Below are 25,616 nucleotides of genomic sequence, written 5' to 3'. Positions count from 1 at the left end.
CGTCCCCGTCGGCGGTGCTGACCAGAGTGACCCAGTGTCTGTCATGCCGCAACCCAGTACTTGGTTGCAACCCAAAGTTTGAAAAATACTGTAGTAAAGCTTGTTCATTTGCAACTAAATATAGACTTTCCACTAATTTTGCTGCTTCCTTTTACTCACGAGGAAGATATACTCTATCTATATATGTTTGTTTAAGCAATTATGTAGCATAACTTACATTTTTTCAGATTCTTAATTTTTATGTATTTTATGTTAGAAAATGGTGACCAGCTCATTTTATTTACTAGATGATTATTAATATTTTACTTGCAATTTGCATCAAGTTCTATTTCGATGAATATTCAAATACAGCACAATTTTAATTGTTTTATTAAATAAAACTACATTAAATGTACTGGCTACATAAGAAAAAAGGTTAGCAAAGGTGTCTTACTAATTTATTAAAAGGAAGTGTTATCTTTAGTTAGCAAACTGAATGATTGTTTCTGGTCAGCATATCCTTCAAGGTTCTGGAACTATTAGATCTTATTCTCTCACACCTAGTTGTTGTTCCTAGAGTGGAAGAGGAAAACGAACTTTCCTGCTTTTTCAGCTCTGAGTTGGTTTCTTAACTTAGAATGAACTAGTCATTGAACTGAACTAGTTAAATAAACTGAAATGAAGAAAATATTCTTTCTGCACTTGGAGAAGAGGCTTCTGCTGTCAAAAACTGGTTTAGTGAGTCAACAAACTCTGCTCCAGGTGCTTAGCCAGTGTTTTCCACGAGTTCAGTAGTGTGATTTTCTTTAAAACTTGGCAGCAAACATGTGCTTAATATTTTTTTTTTGTATTTAATTTAAGTGATTTTAATAGATTATAATAAGTTTAGGCCTTAACATAGGTTGCCAATTTCAAAATTAATTTACCATAGGTTAATTTAATAAATATGGATATCTGACGTAAATAATAAAAATATTTTTTTATTGTTTTTAAATCATCAATTTTTTTTATCCACCCTAGTTATTATCCTTGATAGGGACTGACCCATAGAGGGGACACAACACACATTTGACCAGTACACTGTATAATTATACATGAGATAGCACTGAAATATCAGGGATCAGGATTCCCAGATTCTATTCCTGATTCTGGGAACAGTGTGTGGTCTGTTGATTAGAGGCAAAATAGCTAAGGACATATTTTTGCATATTCATTCTGAAAGGTAATGTAGCTAAGTGGTAGAGCAGTGATCTGTCATCTTAGAGGCAAAATAGCTAAGGACGTATTTTTGCATATTCATTCTGAAAGGTAATGTAGCTAAGTGGTAGAGCAGTGATCTGTCATCTTAGAGACCTCAGATTTGTTCCCGGCTGTTCCTGAAGTAATCTTGCACAACTTCTCAGTCATGTAAAAATGGGTGAATGATAATTGCTTTCCCTAAGATGGCAACGTTACAGGTCTGTTTGAGGTCTCCCTGCTGGATACTCACCAGACTGGTGTGAGGGGATCCAAATGCGGAATCCCACATGCCCCTCACTTGCTGGGGCTGGGCACTCTTCCTGGCTTTGGCCCTTAGGCACACGCCATGGTATAGACCTCATATCTGACACCTCTTTTGGTAAAGCCTGGATTAACCACTGTGCACTCTGTACACTTGCACGGGGCTGGGATGTGTGTAGGGATTGTCCGAATAAGTGAGGGCTCTGATGAAGAGTTATTGGCATATCTGTGGGGTGCGAGGCCCATTCAGGAGTCTACGTGAGGGGTGGGGAGAGGGGCATTTAGAGTCTACGTGTGGGGGGAGTACGTATGGGGCAGGGGCACTTTAAGGAAGGTTGGTGAGGGGACAACTTCCACTGCACAGGGCCCCAAAACTCATTAATCTGGGCCCCATCTTGGTAGTGGGGACCCTGCCCTTGATCCACTTGGACACGCCCTGAAACTAGTGCCCTCTGTCCCAAGCAGCTCTTGCACATTCCCCAGAATTGCACCAAAGGGGTATGAAGAAGTCCGCAGGAATACTAACAGTGGAGGAGCTGGGACTAGTCCTCATGGTCTTCTGGTTTGAAGTCCAGTGCATGTTCCCCTAAGCTATTAGATATTTTGTGGTGAAGTCTCTAGCTCATTTTTCTTTGTCTTCCTCTCCTACTCGCCATGAAAATGCATGACATTTTACTAGTTAATTTTTGTTTTTCTCACTGTCTTCAGTACAATATGCTGTACCATATGGAACCTTCCATCTGTGGAAAGGAGAATATATAACAAATATATATACAATGCAGCAATATAGTTTGTCACAATTTAAAAAAAACACACATGAAACATTGCTTCAGTATAAAGAGAATCTGCTTTGATTATATTTTTCATCCCAAACTTCCAGGTAAATCACAACTTTCCATTCATCAATTAGGTCAGCAGTTAAGGGCCACATTTCTGGGCTGCTTTGTGGCCCATTATGCCAATCCAGTTAGGACATGTCAAGGTCAGGAGCAGTACTCTGGCTATTCTGGGCTGCCAAATGGCTCCATAGAGATCTATCACAGATGTTAATTTTTATTTGGAAAATATGTGGTATTATGTTTGATATTTCTTTATATGCAGCATGGTCAATTTAACATTACTGTGGGAACCTTCACCTAAAGCTACCCTGTAAAACTGTTCAGATTGAAGCTGGTGTAGAATGCAGAGCTTTGTTTGAGTGCATCATCATCCTGGGAACATATGACACCAGTGCTGTTAGATCTGCTTTGGTTGCCCATTGAACTCCAAGTGGAGTTTTGAGATACTGTTTAGAATCCATAAAGCCCTAAATGGCTTGGCACCAACGGGCCTAACAAATCATTTCTCTCCAGGTCCTTCTGCCACAGCTGTAGTCCCCAGAGGTTCCTGAGCTGGAAACTTCTCATTTAAAAAAAACTGAGCTAGCGAACAAAACATTTCCTGTGAGGGCTTCCAAACTTGCTCCGTCCATTTCTGATCTGAAATAGCCCAAATCTGGCGACTGTCCAGACACACTGAAAAATACTTGCATGTATCTGGGCTTTGGAAGACAACTGAGATGTGCTTTCCTCAACACTGAACGGCTGGAAAGGACTTTTTGTAGGTGGCTGGCCGAAGTTCTGTGGAGATAACTTTAAAGCTGCTGGGATTTTATTGTATTGTAGATGATGTGTTAAGGCATGTAGAGTATTGGATAGGTGTCTTTTTTTTTTTTTTTAATGATATAAATACATTTTAAAACAGAATAAAATTAATATTTTTGTGAACATTAACAAATAGATTTTGCTCAGACTTAAAAATAAATCACTTTTGGTCTTAAATTGAACATGGGGAGCACTTTTTCAGAAAGTCATAAGCAACAATGGGAGTGTCTAATGGAGTTCCCTTTTGTTAGCTGAAATATTGCTGCCAACAACACTGATAAATTCAGCAAGTAAAATTCAGAAAAATGCTGACAGTAGTGTCATTAAATATTTATACTGTATAGTAACATTGAAATATGGAAAATAAATAGGTATAACAATATCTGTTTAGGACCTCACCCCGCGCTCATTAAAGTTAACAGTAAAACTCCAGTTGACTGCACTGGCTCAAGATTGTGCGGTGCCATATACTGCTATCAGTTTTTAAGAAATTAGCTATTTAAATCAGTGCGGAGTTACTTATAAACGAATGGCATGATATGGCTGTTCTTTCAAAGTTTTGATTCCATTATGAAGATCAGTTCCAGTTTTATATTCAGTATGCATTAAATGAAAGGATTCCAAAAGAATACAATACCTGGACTCTGTAACTCGTTCTTTACAGAAGGATTTTTTTTATGTGGTTCTCATAATCAATACATAATGTCTGGTGGAGCTTTGGGTTTCCAGGTAGCTTTTCTTTTTCTTTTTGCCATTAACATTGAGAATGAAGAAATGTTGTATAGGTCTTAACTAGGGCTGTCGATTAATCCCAGTTAACTCTCAAGATTAACTCAAAAAAATTAATCGCGACGAATCACAGTTTTAATCACACTGTTAAACAATAGAATCCAATTGAAATTTATTAAATATTTTGGATGTTTTTCTATATTTTCATATATATTCTATTCTGTGTTATAATTTAAATCAAAGTGTATATTTTTATTACAAATATTTGCACTGTAAAAATGATAAAAGAAATAGTATTTTCATACAAGTACTGTAGTGTAATCTTGTTGTGAAAGTGCAATTTACAAATGTAGATTTTTTTTTTTGTTACATAACTTCACTCAATAACAAAACAATGTAAAACTTCAGAGCCTGCAAGTCCAATCAGTCCTACTTCTTGTTCAGCCAATCACTAAAACAAACAACGTTGTTTACATTTACAGGAGATAATGCTGCCCTCTTCTTATTTACAATATCACCAGAAAGTGAGAACAGGCATTTGCATGGCGCTTTTGTAGCTGGCATTGCAATGTATTTACGTGCCAGATATGCTAAACATTCATATGCCCCTTCATGCTTCAGCCACCATTCCAGAGGACATGCTTCCATGCTGATGACGCACGTTCAAAAAATGTGTTAATTAAATTTGTGACTGAACTCCTTGGGGGAGAATTGTATGTCCCCTGCTCTGTTTTACCCGCATTCTGCCGTATGTTTTATGTTATAACAGTCTCGGATGATGACCCAGCACATGTTGTTCATTGTAATAATACTTTTACTGCAGATTTGACAAAACACAAAGAAGATACCATTGTGAGATTTCTAAAGATAGCTACAGCACTTGACCCAAGCTTTAAGAATCTAAAGTGCCTTCCAAAATCTGAGAGGGACGAGGTGTGGAGCATGCTTTCCGAAGTCCTAAAAGATTAACACTCCAGTGCGGAAACTAGAGAACCCATACCACCAAAAAAGAAAATCAGCAGTCTGCTGGTGGCATGTGACTCGGATGATGAAAATGAACATGCATCAGTCCGCACTGCTTTGGATTGTTATTGAGCAGAACCAGTCATCAGCATGGGCACGTGTCCCCTAGAATGGAGGTTGAAGCATGAAGGGACATATAAATCTTTAGCACCTCTGGCACATAAATATCTTGCGACACCGGCTACAACGGTGCCATGAGAATGCCTGTTCTCGCTTTCAGGTGACATTGTAAACAAGAAGCAGGCAGCATTATCGTCTGCAAATGTAAACAAACTTGTTTGTCTGAGCGATTGGCTGAACAAGAAGTAGGACTGAGTGGACTTGTGGGCGCTAAGATTTTACATTGTTTTATTTTTGAATGCAGCTTTTTTGTACATAATTCTACATTTGTAAGTTCAACTTTCATGATAAAGAGATTGCACTACAGTACTTGTTGGAAAGTACAGTACTATTTCTTTTCTTTTTACAGTGCAAATACTTGTAATCAAAAATAAGGTGAGCACTGTACACTTTGTATTCTGTGTTGTAATTGAAATCAGTATATTTGAAAATGTAGAAAACATCCAAAAAATTTAAATAAATGGTATCTATTATTGTTTAACAGTGCGATTAATCGCAATTAATTTTTTTAATCGCTTGACAGCCCTAGTCTTAACTTTTTCACATTAAGTAATAGTTTTGGGACACACAGGAATTCCTGTGGTTTCTTTGGCATTATGAGCTAAAATTGTATCCCAGTAATTTGACAACTTTGGACCGGTCCAAAGCATCTGAAACAGGGTACTAATCTTATTTTACATCTTTAGCAATAGGGTGGCATGTTTGGCAAGATGCCAATTTGCATGGAGTAATTAATATCTTCTGCAAAAGACTGTAATATGACATGCAAAATTTTACACTAATTACAATGGTTCTTTTATTGCTACATATCTCTTGCTAATGTGTTTCAGACCAAGTGTCTCTGATGGCAGTTTCCCATGCTTTTAAAATGTTACTTATTCTTCTGTGGGAGCCAAATAATACTGAATAGATTCTGATAACTGCCTTATGCATAAAAATAATCTTGATTGCACTGTGAAGCAGCGATGCTTATGTTTGTCTTTTGTCTCCATCTGTTTGCATTGTTGCTGGTCGTGATGACTTAAGACTGTCAACTGCTTACTTCATCTCTGTGATAGAACAGATATAAAAGCGCCTCATGTGCACAGCAGATAATACTCTCATCTCTTGTTTAGATAGTCTGCAGACATGCAAAAACTGTATTCTAAGTTATGTTTAGGTACCTTGTTGCTCTGAGCCCTGTTCTACACTAGGACTTTAGGTCGAATTTAGCAGCTTTAAATCGATGTAAACCTGCACCTGTCCACACGATGAAGCCCTTTATTTCGACTTAAAGGGCTCTTAAAATCAATTTCCTTACTCCACCCCTGACAAGTGGATTAGCGCTTAAATCGGCCTTGCCGGGTCGAATTTGGGGTAGTGTGGACACAATTCGATGGTATTGGCCTCCGGGAGCTATCCCAGAGTGCTCCATTGTGACTGCTCTGGACAGCACTCTCAACTCAGATGCATGATTGTTTGCCGTTGCTCTGACGCAGGGAGGGGCGACTGACGACACGGCTTACAGGGTTGGCTTACAGGGACCTAAAATCAACAAAGGGGGTGGCTTTACATCAAGGAGTATTTCAGGCAGGACTTCACGGAGAGTTCCAATAAGAAATGGTGCACCTAAGTTATTGTTCTTATTGGAACAAGGAGGTTAGTCTGGCCTCTGATACATGGCTAGATTTACCTTGCTGCACCTTTTCTGTGAGTGACTGCAGTGTGACCTAGAGGAATGAGTCCCCTGGGGGGGAGGTGGGGTTTGCAAATGAGTACAAAACAAATCTGGTCTATTTCTTGTTTTGATCCACTCCATCTATCTTTTACATCTTTGGCTGGCAGCAGACGGTGCAGAAGGACTGCATGCCATCCACATCTCATGGCTGCTCGGCAGAAGATGGTACAATAGGACTGCTAGCCATCCTCAGCTCTTGCCTGCCTGGCAGAAGATGATGCAATAGGACTGCTAGCAATCCGTATCACCTGCCTGCTCACCATAAGATGGTTCAATAGGACTGACTGCAGGACTAAAGAGAATGACTTGATCAAGTCACTCCAAATTTAGTCCCTGCGCCCATGTCTGCCCAGGCGCTCCTGATCGACATCACACAGGCAACCAGGAGCACCTTGGACATGACGATGATGGCTACCAGTCCTATTGCACTGTCTGCTGCCACAAGGCAATGGGTTGCTGCTGCTGTGTAGCAATGCAGTACCGTGTCTGCCAGCACCCAGGAGACATACGGTGACAGTGAGCTGAGCGGGCTCCAGGCTTGCCGTGGTATGGCGTCTGCACAGGTAACTCAGGAAAAAAGGCGCGAAACGGTTGTTTGCCCTTGCTTTCACGGAGGGAGGGAGGGAACTGGGGCCTGACGATATGTACCCAGAACCACCCGCGACAATGTTTTAGCCCCATCAGGCATTGGGATCTCAACCCAGAATTCCAATGGGCAGCGGAGACTGCGGGAACTGTGGGATAGCTACCCACAGTGCAACGCTCCGGAAGTCGACGCTAGCCTCGGTACTGTGGAAGCACTCCGCCGAGTTAATGCACTTAGTGCACTTAGAGCATTTTCTGTGGGGACACACACACTCGAATATATAAAACCAGTTTCTAAAAAACCGACTTCTATAAATTCTACCTAATTTCATAGTGTAGACATACCCTTAATGTTACTAATAGGCCTCGCGAGTTTATGCATTTGCAAAACAAAAGGCATCACAAAACAAGTATATTTACTTCCTACAAGTCCAGTATTGTTTTCAGATGAGTAGAACTTGAGAGGGCTTTCTTTGGGGTACACAGGCCTGATCCTGTGCCCATCTGAGTTAATGGGAGTCTTTCCACTGTTTCAGTGGGCTTTGAATCAAGCTGTATCAGCACAGCCATGCCAACCCAACCCAGAGATATTACGCAGCGCGAGAAGAAGACTCTCTTCCTTTCCTAGGGTTGCCAACTTTCTAATAGCAGAAAACTGAACACTCTTGCTTTGCCCCTTCTCTGAGACCCCACTCCCTGCTCACTCCATCCCCCCCTCTCCCCATTGCTTGCACTCCCCCACCTCGCGCACTTTCTCATTTTCACTGGGCTGGGGCAGGGGGTTAGGGTGCGGGCTCTGGGGTGGGGCTGGGAATGAGGGGCTTGTGGTGCAGGAGGGGGCTCTGGGCTGAGGTCATGGGGTTTGGAGTGTGGGAAGGGGCTCTGAGCTAGGTCGGAGCCCCCGTGGCCATCCCTCTGCCTAGGAGCCGGACATGAGGGCCACTTCCGGGAATTGTGGGGAGCCTGCTAGCCCTGCTGCGCTGGCTACTAAACTTTTAATAACCCAGTCAGCAGTGCTGACTGGAGCCACCAGGGTCCCTTTTCGACCAGGTGTTCCAGTCGAAAACTGGACACCTGGCAACCCTGTTTTCCCCCTGGTCCAGGGACTCAGAGAGCTGCCGCTGCAATGTTTGTTGGACATGCTCATGAAGCAGGAAAACGGACTGTGTCAACTCTTTGTCTTTGCAGAACACAATGAATCATAGAAGATTAGGGTTGGAAGAGACCTCAGGAGGTCATCTAATCCAGCCCTCTCCTCAGAGCAGGACCAACCCCAACTAAATCATCCCAGCCAGGGCTTTGTCAAGCCAGGCCTTAAAAACCTCTAAGAATGGAGATTCCACCACCTCCCTAGGTAACCCATTCCACTGCTTCACTACCCTCCCAGAGAAATAGTTTTTCCTAATATACAACCTAGACCTCCCCCACTGAAACTTGAGACCATTGCTCCTTGTTCTGTCATCTGCTACCACTGAGAAAAGCCTAGCTCCATCCTCCTTGGAACCCCCCTTCAGGTAGTTGAAGGCTGCTGTCAAGTCCCCATTTCTTGCACTATTTTTGTTTCTATAACTGTTTGTGTTTTTTTTTTAAAAATCCACTTGTTTTTTACTTTTAGAAATGTTGGCTATTGAATTCTGAGTTAAGCCTTCCAAAACTTTCTGGTAATATAAAGTAGGCTACAGCTTTTAGTGATCTGTACGGAATGTCTTTGGAAGTTGAGGTCCAGATCCTAGAGAACAAAATATGCCTTTGAAAATCACCAGCACAACTGGCATTGATTGGCAGTTTCATCAGAGAGGCCAAACATTAAACAGACCATTGAGTCCAAGGATTGAATTAGACCTCTCATCCCAGAAATGGTCCAGCCACGGTGGGACAACAACATAGCAGTCCTGGGAAAATTGGTGCTTCTACTAACCAGGCTCTAGCTGTTTTCTGTGTGGAAAAAAATCTATAATTTTAAAACAGTAATACAGTACACCACAAATTCATTTTAAAAATATATTTTTACTTTGTAAAAAAGTAAAATAAAAGACTTCCTTCCATTTTGTAATTCAGAGTACACCATGCTCTGGGAAAACAGTATGATACGTATAATGCTTGATTAAAGGCCTCGTTTAGATCTGTGAAAATCCACTGATTTACATCCATGCAAATTTATGGAACTGAGAACAGAATTTATCCTGAAAGATTTATTGTAGCTCTATTTAGATGCTCATATGTTGTTGTCGTCCCCCCGCCTCCCCTTCCTTCCACTGTCCCCAAAGGAATCTGAGCATTTATTTACATGCATTTCTGTAAGTACTGGAGTTATTTCAAAATTGCACATATATCAGAAAATGAATGATTGTTTGGTTATTTCATTTACCAAAGGTAAATGAAGCAGATATTTATGAAGTCATTGGGAGGTAAATTATCTTCAGTTCAACAGGTTAATCATTAATATTAGGAGGATTTTCTTTCCATGCTGTATTAGGAGGAGAACATCACCCGACAGACATTTAAATTGTTTTATTTAACTATTGTGTATTCTGGATTTTTTTCTTCAACAGCAAACATGTAATATTTTAACAAAACAAGCATTTGAATTTAGTTAAACATCCAAATTTTTTAAAATCAGGTTTGTTTTTCTTTGTTTAACTAAAAATAGTTAAATTAAATATTTTTTAAAAAATAGACTGTCAGCCAGGTCAACATGAGAAACTTAAACTTAAAATATTGGCTTCTGCAGCTAACTCAGTTGTCTTCACCTTCATTTTCCTGTTTGTTCATAATCTGGAAAAGAAAAACAAGCTTTCCTGCTTTTTCAGGTCCCAAAAGATTTCTCAGTTTGGAATGAATTAGTCCAAAGGAAGAAAATATTCTTTCTACAACGGCAGAAGAAGCTACTGCTGTTAAAAGTGAGATTATCACTTCAACAGTCTCTGAATCCAAGGGCTTAAGTGACTTCCACCAGTTCACTGGTGTGACTTTCTTTAAAACATTATCAGCAAACATATATTTCTTGAATGGTTCACCCTTAGCTCTGAAGTTTATTGTAATTGCCATTGTGGAGGGATGATTGCTGGATGTCCATGTCATAACCAACTCCTTTTCTTCAGCAGTTAAGGTTTGACCTTGGTACTGAGTATTGAGACTATTTGCAAGAAAATGAGCTGGAGATAGTGCTTGTCCCATTTGTTTTTTAAATGCTTGTAATTTAACTCTGTCATTGCATATGTCTCTTTTTAAGATCTCCCTCAGTTCCTTGCAAATTTCAACAGCGTCAGCAGTAAAACAGCTATTTCCCTGCATTTTGTTCGAGGCTACAAAAATAGGCTTCAGGGTACTCAGCATGTGTTCAACGTTTCTCTTACGCCCAGTGTTGAGAACTTTGGCTGTGACAGGGCCATCTATTTTTTCACGATTTTGTTCACAAACTGTGATCAGATTAGGCCACTTCTTGATATAGTGCCCAAAACAGTCCAGTAGAGTTCCATCACATGTCTTGTGGGAGAGTTAGCTTGGTTCCTCCCACTTTTTTCAAAGCACCTGCTGCAAAGTGGTTGTTATGGAAGTATTTTGCAATTTCAACAACATTAGTCTTTATTTCTGGAACACTGAAGTCTTTGGCTAGGAGGTGCATCAAATGAGCACTGCAGCTGTATATTATTAGCTTGGGACTCTCTCCTAAATAATTTCTTATCTTGGATACATTTGCAGCATTGTCTGTGACCAAGCTGCATACTAGACATTTAAATTTTTTTTTCCACAGTTTGGTATAGCTTTTACTGCTACTTTTTGTAAGTATTCTGCTGTGTGTGCATTTCCTCATGTATCAATTGTTTCTGTAAAGAAGACCTTCCCTCCTTCTTTTGTCACATGAGCACATACAGTAGGATCACTGGGGACATTGCTCCACCCATCAAGACTCAGGTTAGCAAGTTTACCCTCTAGACCTTTTGCACACTGCTCAATTTCTCTTTCATACACTTTATCCAGCAATTTGCCTATGACATCTGCTCTGTTGGGTGGACTGTATCCTGATCTTAATGGCTGAACCATATTAATGAAGTGTGGGTTCTCAGTCATACGGAAAGGAGAGTTTGTTGCATAAACAAACCGGGCAAATTTTTCATCAATTACCTCTTTTTGTGATCTGCTGGTTCTTATCACAAATTTATCTATGGTTGTTTCTGGGTGATGAGGATTTTTTTTCTTTTTGCTACATGTGATATACTGTGGCTATGTGACATACATGATGTGGCTGAAACACTATCATTAGCAGATAACTCTGAAACTATAGAAAATGATGGTGATCTTGAAGGTGGATAGTCTTCAGAATCCTGTATGTTGTGGATGGATTCTCCTAAACAGAACAGGTCAATGCAGTTATTCAATTGTTATTACCATACTGCTCATTTAGTATTACTCATTGCATTCACTGACACTCAGTACTACTTTAAAGGTGAAATTGTAAAAGGAAGAGCTGCCTATTTCAGCTATTTATTTTTTATCACAACTTCATCTGAAATGATAGTACCATTGAGCAAAAAATATATTTGTTACTCTAACATGAGAATTCCAGAAGAATAGTGCAGAAGGAAGACAGGCAGTCCTTAAGAAAGAAGTATGAAATAAAAAAAAGTTTACCAGCCTGAAGATTCTGCATTTTCAGACATGTTCCTTTCATCATCTTCAACATCTCATGATGTTGTTTCATTCAGGCAACCAGGCCTCGCATTTCGTTGTTGCACTGTTTGCATTTTGCACGCATGCCTGTCTTACCCACAGGTAGAGGAACTTCATTAAAATATTCCTAAAAATATTCTTTTACAACCTGCTGCCATTATAGATTTTTCCTTCTAGTGAGAGAATGGTATGGTAGATCTCAAATCAATGAAGGCTACACTCAGAAGGACCTCAAGACTTCTGGAATATGCTGCTCAAACAGTTTCACTTTTGTTTCTACTGCCTGTCCCTCCTTTGTCACATTTATCTCCAGACTTCTTCTCCTTATCCAGATCTATTCAGCCCCCAACAATCTTCTATTCATTGAACTTTCTGAAACTTTGCACTTTTAGAGACGGGGAAGGAATTGACTCTATGTATACAAATTTGCAGAGGGACAATAGGGTTGAGGTCTGTTATTTCTCCCCTCTATATATTATTTATTTAAAAACATTTTTGCTCTTAACATGCTTGTTATCTCTGGAGACACAAATCCACGGTTTGAGAAGTGCAAAACTAAGCATCTCTGATGGTATCTTCTAGACTGAGCACTGAGTCCCATTGGGTAAATAGAAAGATTAACCTAAATAATCTATACAGAAGCCCCTGGAACTCCATAAGATTGGATCCCTAATCCATGAACTATTGTAACTCATTTACAAAACTTTTCTTAGACATTACTTGAATATATTGTCTCATACTATAGAAGTAGAATTTATAATCCCTATTCCATGATGAGATATCTTTGAGCTATAATGTATCTTAATTAAAACTATCTTTCAATAGGTTTGTTCCTCAAAAAGCATTTTATCAAAAAAAACAATTATTTTTATTTTTTTAAAAGCATTGATTTTTATCTACCCTGTTTATAACTGTATGGTAAAATGAGAAAGTAGGCAATTTTTCAGTAATAGTGGGCTCTGACACTTGTATTTTTGTGTCTGATTTTGTAAGCAAGTAATTTTAAAGCGAGATGAAACTTGGGGGTACACAAGCCAAATCAGGCTCCTAAAAGAGGTACAGGAGTCTGGAAAGAGAACCACTGTACTAGGTTGTTAATAGATTTCATTACTTTATTGGAAACAGTTTTATATAAAGATGGGTTTCCATTTTGTCACTGAAGCACTTGAGACTTTTTCATACACTATGGTTTATTGTGAGCAAAGAAAATTGATATGTATGTATATTATCCACATAGTACTGTAGCAAGTTAAACCAATAAGTAAAAGTTGGTATATCTTCATAAAAGTTGCTTTTGTTCTACTGATAGCCTCTAGGCATCAGGGATTTCCAAACATCAGGATTATTTCTTGACATCGTGCTTAGCACTGTACAGAACATTGGAGAAGGCAGTTTCTTAGAGGCAAATGTAAGATAACAGATCAGGTTTTTTTGTATAGGGTTTTTATAGGCTGTCCAGGGTCAAAGAGTAGATATCTGGAGGTGGAGCCACTGAGTTCTGTAATCCTCAGGTGACCAAGTGTATTCCCTTTCGAGTGGGCAGCTAGAGAGGGACTTAGCTCATACCTCTTGTGCCCTATGAAGATGATGATCTATCGTGGCTTTTGTGGTCATAAGAATGGCCATACTTGGTCAGACCAAAGGTCCATCTAGCCCAGTATCCTGTCTTCCGAAAGTGACCAATGCCAGGTACTTTAGAGGGAATGAACAGAACAGGTAATCCTCAAGTGACCCATCCCTTGTCACCCATTTTCCAGCTTCTGGTAAAACCAAGGCGAGGGACACCTATCCCTTCCCATTCTGAGGCCTTTCAGAAACTGCTCAAGGAGGAAGAGATCAGTTAAAGGGTTTGTCTGCACTAGAAAGGGTTTGGCAGTATAGCTATACCAGCAAACTCTCCTAATGGGGAGACAGCTTATACCAGCAAAAGATATATTTTGTTGGTGTAATTTATACCAGTTCCCCCAAGCAAAATAAGCTATGCTAGCAAATCGACACTTTTGACAGTATCACTTCCACTACACTAGAGCTTTTGCTGGGATAACTATGTAAGATAAGGGTGTGATTTTTGTCAAACACCCAACTTTCCCAGGTGCCAGCAAAACTTTTAAGTGTGGACCAGGGCAAGATGTTAGCAGTCTGCAATTCATGAAGTTGACAAGCAGCTTGTTTCATTAACAGAGAGAAATATAATCAACCCATTGTGAAAACAAAATTAAGTGTATTTATTTCAGTACGATTTGTGTCTCTGCCTTAGAACAGTGTTTCTGAACCACTGGTCCGGGGCCTCCTGGGGGGCCATGAGCAGGCTTCAGGGGGTCCGCCAAGCAGGACCAGTGTTAGACTTGCTGGGGCCCAGAGCAGAAAGCCAGAGTCCCACTGCATGGGTCTGAAGCCTGGAGCCTTGAGCCCCCTCATCCAGGGTTGAAGTTGAAGCCTAAGCAATGTGGCTTCGTGGGGGCCCCCTGTGGTGTGGGGCCCCAGCCAATTGCCCTGTTTGCTAACCCCTAATGCTGGCCCTGGCTTTTGTATGCAGAAAAAACAGTTGTGGCACACGTGGGCCATAGAGGTTTTTATAGCATGTTGAGAACCCCTGCCTTAGAGCACACAGTTTAGTTTAAAGGTAGAAGAAGAAGGAAAAGAAGTGGGGCAAACTACATCTAAAATGTAAAAAAGCACCTTTGGTGCAGTGATGTATGTTTGATAGTTACTTAGGGCTTGACTACACTTACATTTTATAGTGCTCTAACTTGCTGGCTCAGGGGTGTGAAAAATCGCCCCCCTGAGCGCAGCAAGTCAGAGCGCTTTAAAGCACTAGTGTAAACAGGCTCTGAGCATGGCTTCCAGCGCTGGGAGCTAATCCCCTCATGGAGGTGGATTACCAGGAGCGCAACCACACTTGCTCTTCAGAGCACTGCCGCGGGAGCACTTTGAAGTTTCCAGCATAGCCATGCCCTCAGTCACCTGTTTTCTGTTAAAGCTTAACTAGTTTGCCGAACTAATATCTATCCATACAACTGAAAGCTAAAAGATCATGTATCTCCTATTCTGAAGGACACCAAAACTCCCTTCTTCAAAACTGAGGTTTTGGAAAATTGTGTCTCTCATCATAATGTGCACTTGCTGTGTGTGAGAAGAGTACCTTGATACTTTTTTCTTGAAGACCTGATACCAAAGCAGTCGAAGACTTGAATATTTCATCCTTTTTGTGTGTTTCAGTTGTTTTACCTGACTTTTTACCTTTTATCTCTCATTCTCTGAAAGGTCACTGTTCTAAAGGACTTTTAACTTCTGTTGGTTGTAATGGTCGCTGTATCCTCATGTCTCTAATTGTGTGTGCTGTATGTATTGCAAAACAAAAATCAATGTTTGTTTCTTTTCAAAAGGAAAAATCCTGCAAGTGATGCTACAAGAATCAGCAAAGGCAAAGTAACTGCTCCTTTTATTCTAATTTTTAAAGACAAAAGGAAGGCATCTCAGTTGTCTGAATGTTTGAATATTCAAAACTCGCAGCCTTATTTCTATAAAATATCCTTTAAAATGAATAATGTGTCTATTATAATTAACTCTAACTGAAAATACCCAAATGTAAGCTGTCTATTTTCAGGGAATAACTAGACAAAATCAATTAGCCCGTTATAAGCAAAAACAAAATACAGAGCAGAAATTGAGAAACTCCTGGTCCTGATCGTGCAAACACTGTCCCCGCCCCAAGTGCTGCCCCCGCAGCTCCCATTGGCCAGGAACCAGGGCCGATGGAAGCTGCAGCAGCGGCGCCTGGGTCCAGGGCAGTGCGCAGAGCTGCCTGGTCGCGCCTCCACGTAGGAGCTGGAGGGCAGACATGCCGCTGCTTCCAGGAGCTGAGGGGACGGCACCTGCGGATGAGGCAGTGCACAGAGCAGCCTGGCCATGCCTCTGCATAGGAGCTGGAAGAGGAGGGCTATGCCATTGCCTCTGGGAGCCGCTTGAGGTAAGCGCCACCCGGAGCCTGCACCCTTGACCTCCTCCTGTGCCCCAACCCCCTCCCCCAGCCCTGATCCCCCTCCTGCCCTCAGAAGCCTTTGGTTCCAGCCAGGAGCACCCTCCTGCACCCCAAATTCCTCATCCTCAGCCCCACCCCAGAGCCCGAACCCACCTGTACCTGAACCCCCAGCCTGGAGCCCCCTCCCGCACCCTGAACCCCTCATTTGTGGCCTCACCCTGGAACCCGCACGCCCAGCCCTGCCTCAGCCCAGAGCCCCCTCCCATACTCTGAACCCTTCTGCTCTACACCCAGCCTGCAGTCCCCTCCTGCACCCCAAACCTCTCATACCGGGCCCCATCCCAGACCCCGCACCTCCAGCCAGAGCCCTCACCCCCTTCTGCATCTCAAGCCCCATCCCGCACACTGAACTCCTCATTTCTGGCCCCACCCCCTCCCACACCCCAGCCCCCAATTTTGTGAGCATTCATGGCCCTCCATACAATTTCCATACTCAGATGTGGCCTTTAGGCAAAAAATTTGCCAAGCCCCGTTTTAGAATGTGTAAAGCTTCTGAGCACATAGTGACAGCACTGGCTGGGTCTGGTTTAAACTCTTGAGCCTGCTGCTTATACTGCAAGAGTACTAGTAAGTTCTTCTATGGCAATGTTGAACTACTTCTTCATATGTAGAATGTGTTTCTTTGGTGAAAACAGTTGTAAAATATAGGCTAAGTAGGCCTGATACTCCTCTAATGCCACTGTAAGTTAGATGTAGCCAATCTGCTTTTATCAGCCAGGGTCAAAAATCAGATACTAAGTCAGGGGTGGGCAAACTTTGTGGCTCGAGGGCCACATCTGGGTGGGGAAATTACATGTAGGGCTATGAATGTAGGGCTGGGGGTTGGGGAGCAGGAGGGAGTGTGGGGTGTGGGAGGGGGTGGGGTGTGCAGGAAGGGGCTCAGGGCAAAGGTTTGGGGTGCAGGAGGGGCATGGGTGTACAAGGACAGGGGTTGGGATGTGGGAGGGGGCTCAGGGCAGGGGGTTGGGGTGCAGGTGGGTGCGGGGTGCAGCAGGGGGCTTGAGGCCGAGGAGTGGTGTGGCAGGAAGTTCAGGGCAGGGGGTTGGGATGCGGGGTTCAAGAAGGGTTCGGGGTGTGGGTTCCGGCCCGGCACCGCTTACCTGGGTGGTAGTGGCTCCAGGGTGGCAGCGGTGCTAAGACAGGCTCCCTGCCTGCCTGCCTTGGCCCCGCTCCGCTTCTGGAAGCGGCCGGCACCATGTCCCTGTGGCCCCTGGGGCGGGGGCTGTGGCGAGGGCTCCGCGCACTGCCCTCGCCTGAGGGTACCTCCCCCAAAGTTCCCATTGGTCGCATTTCCCCGCTCCTGGCCAATGGGAGCTGCGGGGGGCAGTGCCTGTAGGTGAGAGCAGCACACAGAGCCCTCTGCCCCTGCCCCGCCCCCAGGGGCTGCAGGGATGTGGTACCAACCGCTTCCAGCAGCGGTGCAGGGCCCAGAGCGCCACAGGGGTGGCAATCCCATGGGCCAGATCCAAAGCCCTGATGGGCCGAATCCAGCCCGTGGGCCATAGTTTGCCCACCCCTGTACTAAGTAGATAATTTTGAGGGGGAGCGGGATTTTAATATTGTTAAAAATAAATGGCTTTCCCATTCATCATTAATGTAGATTTGAATTTCAATGAAAAGTGTAAATACTATTTACATGGAGCCAATTTCATCCTTGCTATAAGAAGAGCCTCACAGGAAAATAATAGACATAGGAATTGGCTAAGTGGGGAGACTGATTAGCATAGCTACTGTGGAATTATTCCACAATAGTTGTCCTCATAGAATGTTGCCCATGTGGACACTGTTCCAGAATAAATACTACACTTTTGTTAGCAGAATAACTGAAGTAAAGTCACTTGTATTCCAGAATAGCTACTCTGAAATAACTCTACTAGCTGATTTTGCTAAGTAGTTAAAATCATAATTTCTATGCAAAGACTTATATTTAAGGTTTAGATGAGAGGCATTGTGTGCCGGTTACAAGCCATGACATTGGGATAAGGAAAAAAGGAGGACGAGGATGACAAGAAGAACTCATGCAGTTCTCTTGTGTGTGCACAGATTTTTTGATTTCTTACCATCTCGCACTGTGGCTGCTACTACAACAGATCATCCAAAATCATCTTATTTTTCTGGACCCCCACTTAATGGTGGAACTGGATACTCTTCCAAGCTCTGCCCATATAAGAAATTACTTAGTATATTGTGCAGATGTTCAATATGATCACCTGTGTAATCTTACCTGGCTTTCCTTTCCTGATACGTGTATGCTCCTTTGGCATTCTTGTGCATGTCTCTCCATGGGAGGGCTCAGTGTGCCCACTGGGCTCTGCTAGGCTCCTGGGCTTGGCTTTTTACTGATTTGGGGGAGACAAAAAGTGGTGATAAACTCCCTAGCTTTCCTCACTTGTGGTGCCAACATGAGCGGTCATTGTAGATCTTCATAACTTGATCCTTCCTCTCCTTTCTTATTTGAATTAATGAGCAGTGACATGGTTACCAATGTTGATATTTAAAGGATTATCACTGGGCATCTGAATGCTTATTGAGATGAATGGGGCAGATGTGACAGTCTGTGCAGATTACATCTGTCAGCATTTCCCCTGCTGGCAGTGCAGGGAAAAGTCAGTACGTTGGTTAGACTTGTTTCACCGTGTTTTGAGGCTATCTCAGAGGTCACAGCAGCTAGAGACTTACTTTAAAAAATAAATATATGCTGCTATTCTGGAGAACATGAAAAAGATGCCACTGTGTCATGCAGCTGTGTACCAGTGCAATCCTTGCCGTGATCCATAGTGATCTCTGACCCCTTCAGTCCCACTGTGATATTCCTTGTAGCTGACACCTTACCTAACCAACCTTTCACCACCTAGGACAGATTATTTTTCACCATGGACTCTAAACCCTACTTTGAACTGAATTTGAAAGTGAGATAAACGAGATTATTAGCAAGAAGACTTTCTTTTTAGTTCCTTTGCACTGCAAGGCCAGTGGAACTTTAGTTCAGTCTTATCTTTGGTTAAACTGAAGATGGGAAAAGCCTGGAAGTAATAGTGAAATGAACAAAAAATAAAAGCATGGCCACTCTTTACAACTGCAGGGGAAATCCTAATTTATTTATTTATAAGGCATTAAACATACAGGGCCAGATCCGCAGCTGGGCTCAATCTGCATAGCTCCTTTTAAATATAATGGAACTACTCGAGTTAGTAACTATCATCCTGAGTAAAGGGGTTCACAATCTGGCCCTTACCTATTGCCATCACAGAACACCAAATCAAAGGTTCAAGTGCAATAACATATTGGCATTTTCACAAAATGTATTGAACGAGAACAATTAAGCTTTATGCACTCCATGAATCTATTCCTATTGATCTTTTTTGGTATGCTTCTACCAGATTTTTTTAATTTACCAATTGAATGTATGAGCCGCCATACTGGGTAAGACCAAAGATCCATCTAGCCCAGTATCCTGTCTTCCAGCAGTGGCAAATGTCGGGTGCCTCAGAGGGAATGAACAGAACAGGTAATCATCAAGTGATCCATCCCCTGTCACCCATTCCCAGCTTCTGGCAAACAGAGGCTAGGGATATCATTCTGTGTTATAGATATATATTGAAACTATCATCTGAGGTGGAACTGTAGTAATTTTTTTTCTAAATAGGGAAATAATCCTTCTGAATCAATACTGGAGCTGTGATATTTTTAAATTTTTTTTTCCGGAGATTTAAAGGGAGTTAGGCACCTTACTCGCATTACATTTCAGCTTGAGTCAGACCCCTTTAAAGGTTCCAATCTTATGTGTAACGATTAATGTACTAGCTTTAGAGGATGCAGAGACACATAATTAGGTAATGGAAATGGACTTGTAAATTCATTTAATGGTGTTAAGCATCTATATGTTTAAAACTATAGACATTTAAAACTGCTTTGAATATTGTGTTAGGCAGGTCACAAATTTTTACAAATGCTAATAAATGATATTGGCATGGTGGCTTCAAAAGAGTTGTGTTAAAATCAGAATTTGTCTTATTGTGTAGGCTGGAGAAAAACATATTAATGTGCTCTACCAGATTTTATATGAAAGCAGTTTTAATGATTAGTTGCAGTGCATTGCAAATGCAAAACTTGCTGATGCAGCTAGTTGTGTTTTAATAGATCATTGACCCGTCAATCAGACTCTGACCACTTCAGAGATAAGAAGCTATGTTTCCATTGGTCTGAGTACAGCACCCTTCTGCAAATTGAGAAATGGTGTAATCATTAACAGGAGTAATGGATGTGGGCATTCAGGTTTCAGCTAGTATCTCTGAGTTTCAAGTCCTATTATCTTTAGTGTGATTAACTCTTTAACCTATGTGTGCATGTCCAAATGTGTTGTAAGTAGGCATTAGTTCTATGACAATGGTACATATGTCAGCAGGTACTCAGGTGGCTTTTTGATCATTTTAAAGGTCTGCAATCTTAATAAGAAATTCTGACTTGTTTCTTTTTTTCAGACTTGTTTCTTTGAGTGCAAAACATGTAAAGACAGAGAAAGCACCCCAGTAGTGAAACTTATTGAAGTAAATAAGTGATAGAACTACCTACCAAAGAGAGTTGTTTTAAGTGCCATCAACACATTCAGATTTATAGAGAGATTTTTCCAGAACCTCATTAAAATATTACCTATTTTTCCATGTGAATACTGATTATGTAGAGCTATTTAATGTCGTCAAAGTTCAGTGCATTTGATGTAGTAAATCACTTGGGTATTGCCAAAGCATATTGCTTTATTGTGGCATCGCTAAATGAATCAGGGAGTAGATCAAAGGCTGATAATGCTTCTTCTTAACCTTCCAAAGTTCAAAAGAACATAAGAAAAATCGCAGTGCAAAAAGCTTGAAATGAGGTGGAATTAATTTCTTTACCTTACTCAATAATTTCTGTAGTCTCTCCTTCTTAATTGTGTGTTTGTGATGTAATTTATTTACTGCAGAAAAAGTGTGAGGATACAAGGTTCACGTAGTATAGAGGTAGATGTTAGTGTAAATTGAGGCTAAAAAAGTTATGCTTTCAAATAGGAGAATACCTGAATTTACATGCAGATATTTTGCTTTATCAGCAAAGATGAGAGAAAAAGAAATGGAGAAGAAACATGAAGATGTTTAACGAGAAGTTGCTAAAACATTCCATAACTGAGAGCTTCCCAACTCATAGTGTAGATTTCTGATGTTTTGAAAACTGCTTTGTCATTTAATAAGAACCAGACATCTTTAAAGCAATGCTATATGTTTAAGTTGCGTACATTCTGCATAGAGCAAAATTTATTCCGAATACGTTTTCATGTACCAAAAAATTTGTTTCAAAATAGATGACTTGCTAGAGTAAATGACATCTTCATGCAAGTAACATTTTGTTTCTATATTAAAAGTTGACAAAAAATCATCAGATTGCAGTCTCATTTAATCCACTTCAGGGAAAGCATTTAATGTAATGTCACAAGGTGCCCCAGGACTGTACAGTACATGTACAGTATTACACTTTGCCAACATTCTGAGTTTATTTCCCCATCTGCAGCTGGCAGATCTTTCTCTGCTTGACAGCATTTTGGTATTTCAGTAAACAAGTCTTTTTGTTTATATAAGGCATGTGTATATTGCTAGATTATGAAATAGCTGAGGCATTAATGCAAAAACAGTTGTCTAAAGAAGAGAACATGTTAAAATGGCTTTGAAAATATTGTAGTCATGTATTTATATAGTGCCTCTTACCAAGGTGGATCCCAAAGCAGAGATCGGTCTCGGTCTGTATGTGTGTGTACACGTACAGACACATGCATAGATGACTATCACTTTTCCCAGGCATACATATAGATGACTATCACTTTTCCCAGTTCTGAAATCGTCTGGGAGGAAATGAAGTAACTTTCATTATCAACCTGTCTTTCCTTCCCTCCATCTTCTTGTGCTCTGATATACCCTACTTCCTTTACCATGTGTATACTTTACTACTTTTATCTCATGTATCGCAAGCCCTATACACACACACGTATGAACAGCAAGCACAATTACTTAAAACAAAACATAGAGCTATTTAACCCACAACGAACCAAAAAAGTACATAATCATATTGTTATAAACCTCGTCTTCCCTTCCCGCTGTTTATTTGTATCATTTGTTTTGTTATGTCTAAACTTAAATTGTAAGTTTGTGGGGGGCAAGAACCATGTCTTCTTTTTTCCCCTAAAGTTCTATGACAACACTATGAAAAATGAAGAGAGAGAATGTTTCATCCAGTTGAATCTTCGAGGGAAATTTAGATAGGTAGAGTGTAATTACCTATGTTAGAATGTGGTAAAATCCATGCTATGGAACCTTTAAAGACAGGTCTGCCGGGACCTCATGTCTGCCGGGACCTCAGTTTTACATCTAATCTAAAATACCAATATATACTGGGATAAACAGCCATAAATACTGTTCATGTTCTCATGCATTAACAGAAAGGAGCTAACTTTGGGCTTCTTTAGTTTTACCTTTTGCAGTTTTATTCTCATATGTTGATGCAGTTTTTCATGGAAACTAAAGATAGTAGTGCCTGGGGATTAAAAACAAATCTAGTTCCCATGTTTTTAATAATAACCAAAATTACAAAATAAAAGAACTGCATAATTTTGAATGTAATTCTCCACCGATGTTTTTCCTTCAACAGTACAGTTAATCTATTAAGTCTGAGCACAGTCATCTTGCAGATAGAGTATGTATGAAACATGGTATTCAGCACACTGCTGGAAATAGTGTAAAACAACACCACATTTCTAAGATATATTTCTTTTTCATATTTGAAATTAATGCTGAAATTATGTATTTATCCCTTTAATTAAAGTGATTTTTCTGTGTCTCAGCTAAACACTGCAGGAAGCTGCTTTAGACTGCCATGTGAATCCCTGCATAGTATTTACAGAAAATAGCAGCTGGGTTTTCATTTTAACTATGACGACTGTGCATTTTGATGACATTTTTAAATGCCAGTTTACCTTCAGATATGAATATGTGGTGAGATACGTCTTGCAGTGTTGATTTGTAAACAAGTTACTCTCTAAGCACAGTACCTGATCTAATAATCCCGTCTCTCCAGAGACCAGATTGTCCCACTGATGTCCTCACCAAGACTTGCCAAGAACTGAATCACACTGTGGGCACACAATTGTTCTCTGGACTCTATCTCAAAATCACAATCCACTGGCCTCCTTTTTCCTAGAAGCTTATCCTGAGGGAGGGTGAAACAGATGAGAGAATTGAATAAGAGAACTTTGACTCATAACACATTTCATTCAATCTTTTTCTCTTGAGGTAGATGACAGTATTGGAACTACAGTCTTTTCACCAAACTTTCCAGAGATATACAGTTTAGTTTCCACAGATATGACAGAAACATGTTTACATATTTCTACATACAAAAATTTTCAAAGATTTCAAAGATTTTGCCTTTCAGGGACATACATTCTTGAGGCACCGCCTTTCCTTCCTTCTGTCTGTGCCTTTGATCCCATAAGGATTTAAAGGTTGTTTTCATCCTAGTCTACAGGTATTAAATTTGTTATGTTTAGAAGTCATCCTACTTAATGCTGCATCCAAAGATTAGGTTATAATCAAAAGGTAACTGATATCCCTTTTTATCTCCTTTAATGTTTCCTTTATCTCTTTCCCACGTAGGCAATCTGTAAATTCAGAGTGAAAGTTATTCTGGAATAAGCTAGTAATAGTTATTCCGTGAAAACTTCTCCACATAGGCAAGCCCTATGTCTTTTTTTCAGGCTGCCCCATATGCTTGGAACAACCTCCCTTTTCCCATATGACAAGTATCTGCACCTTCTCCCAGCCTTTCCTTGGAAACCAATTTTGTTAGGTTTCCTTTCCATTACCAATCACTTCTGATTATATTTGATCCCACCCTCTTGCCTTGTCCTTTTAATTGTTTGTTTTGCAGCAGTACAATTTAGATGGAAAATTCTCAGAGAAAAGGACTTGTGTTATTATAAAGTATTCATCTCACCTATGACAATAAAGTAATTAATAAAATAAAAGAATTCTGGGTTTAATAATTCAGGAATAGCCTATACAAGAGCTGAAAAATTAAATTACTTCTTAATTTTTTTCATACGGCTGTCTAGAGCCAAGGTACCTTAAGTGGAAATAAAAGTTCCAGGAAATGGTAGTTTCACTATCACATCTTAAAAAAAAAAAAAAAAAATTAAATTTAAAAAAAAAAAGTATGCGGGTCTTAAATCACTGAAAATTCTAGGACCAGATGAGTTAAATACTAGAAAGGACCCTAGAAATGGAAGCCTAAAGAGATTGTTCAACCAGTATTAAATAATTTTAAGACATCCGTGGGGCCACTGAATGGAGTAAAGACATAACTCAATATTTAGGAGGCTAAGGAGGAGGTAGGACATTGTCAACAGAAAATCTGACCTCAGTGATAGATAAACTGATAGAGGTATTCCTAAGGAAAGTGATCTCATAACATTTGGAGAAATTACATGATCAAATAGAAATCAGCAAGGTTTTCTAAAGTATCTGACAAATCTGGTAGTTTTTTTGGGGGGGGGCGGGAGATATGATTCAGTAAGCAGATAGGGTTGGGCCTTAATCCTTTTGGGTTTTTAAAAGCGTACTTGTCACTGCAAACCACACTGGCTGACATGCTTTTATATATAAAGGAAACAAGTACAGTAGAGAAGACCCAGATTTTGAGTGGGTCAGAAGCTGGTGAGGTGAGCTGAAGCTGATAATAAGTGCAAAACATTTGGGGTCAGCAAGGAGAAAAATAACAAGTGGAGTGCCACGTGAATCTATATTGGGAGTAGACGTGCTGCACACACAGTGCATGACCTATAGGGCATGATCTGGTATCTCAGATTGCAGACAGAACTAAACTGGGTAGACCAACTGATATACAGGAAAGCGTCTGATCAAAGAAGACTTAGAGAGAGGACAATTATTGTAATTTTTACAGCAAGTGTGAGCTGTTCTGCATTCCTAAATGGCTCCATTTCCTATCTCAAAGTGAGCATACTGTGAACTCCCCTATGGGCATCCAGGCACTGATGTGCTACAGCTGTTTTTACAGATTCTAATGAATGTTTTTCCCCAGATCCTGTGTCCTAGGGATGCATGAGCTCATAGATAAGGTAAAGGGACTAGAGGCTTCATTTGCTTTCTAGTTGTGACAACACTTTTCATAACTGAGAAAGAAGGCACTGCTATTTGGCAAACAAACTTATCCTAAAGGAAATGGCTGGAAATATTGTTTTCAACATGTCTAATTTGAAGTGTGGGAGGGAAGACCATGTATGTATAGGGGGCTTGGAATATCCTACCCTAAGGAGTATCTGGACAATGTCTGCCATTAAGTGAAATCTAGCCCTGTCCAAAGGCAAAGCATCTGCTCTTCAGAAGTATTTTTATGAGACCCAAGGATAAGTTGTTTTTGTAAGGGATGATTTAGCAGAGCTCAAAGGAAAGAGCTTATTAGAAGCAGGAAAATCATTTCAATCTCCCTTTCATTTTGGAGGTAGAATTTTAACAAGAGCCTCCTGGAAGTCCAAATACCTCTCTCTAGCTTATCTCTGCACCCTGGT

General features: G+C 40.7%; 1 protein-coding gene across 16 annotated transcripts in view; it reads left to right on the top strand.

Annotated features, from left to right (window-relative positions):
• The window catches only part of SHLD2 (shieldin complex subunit 2), a 150,157-nt gene that overhangs the window by 87,965 nt on the left and 36,576 nt on the right, over positions 1–25,616 (top strand). Inside the window, exon 1 of one of the 16 annotated variants that reach the window (XM_043552177.1) lies at positions 15,354–15,937. The exons of 14 other annotated variants lie outside the window; for them this stretch is intronic. The gene's annotated coding sequence lies outside the window, so the exon portion shown is untranslated. Of the gene's footprint in view, positions 1–15,353; positions 15,938–25,616 lie in introns of those variants that run through there. One more of the 16 variants, XM_043552176.1, reaches the window with a different exon arrangement.

Source organism: Chelonia mydas, chromosome 7, assembly GCF_015237465.2.
Source record: "Chelonia mydas isolate rCheMyd1 chromosome 7, rCheMyd1.pri.v2, whole genome shotgun sequence".
Lineage (NCBI taxonomy): Eukaryota > Metazoa > Chordata > Testudines > Cheloniidae > Chelonia > Chelonia mydas.
Note: the sequence above shows the minus strand (reverse complement) of the source record. Positions and strands in the feature narration are given on the sequence as shown.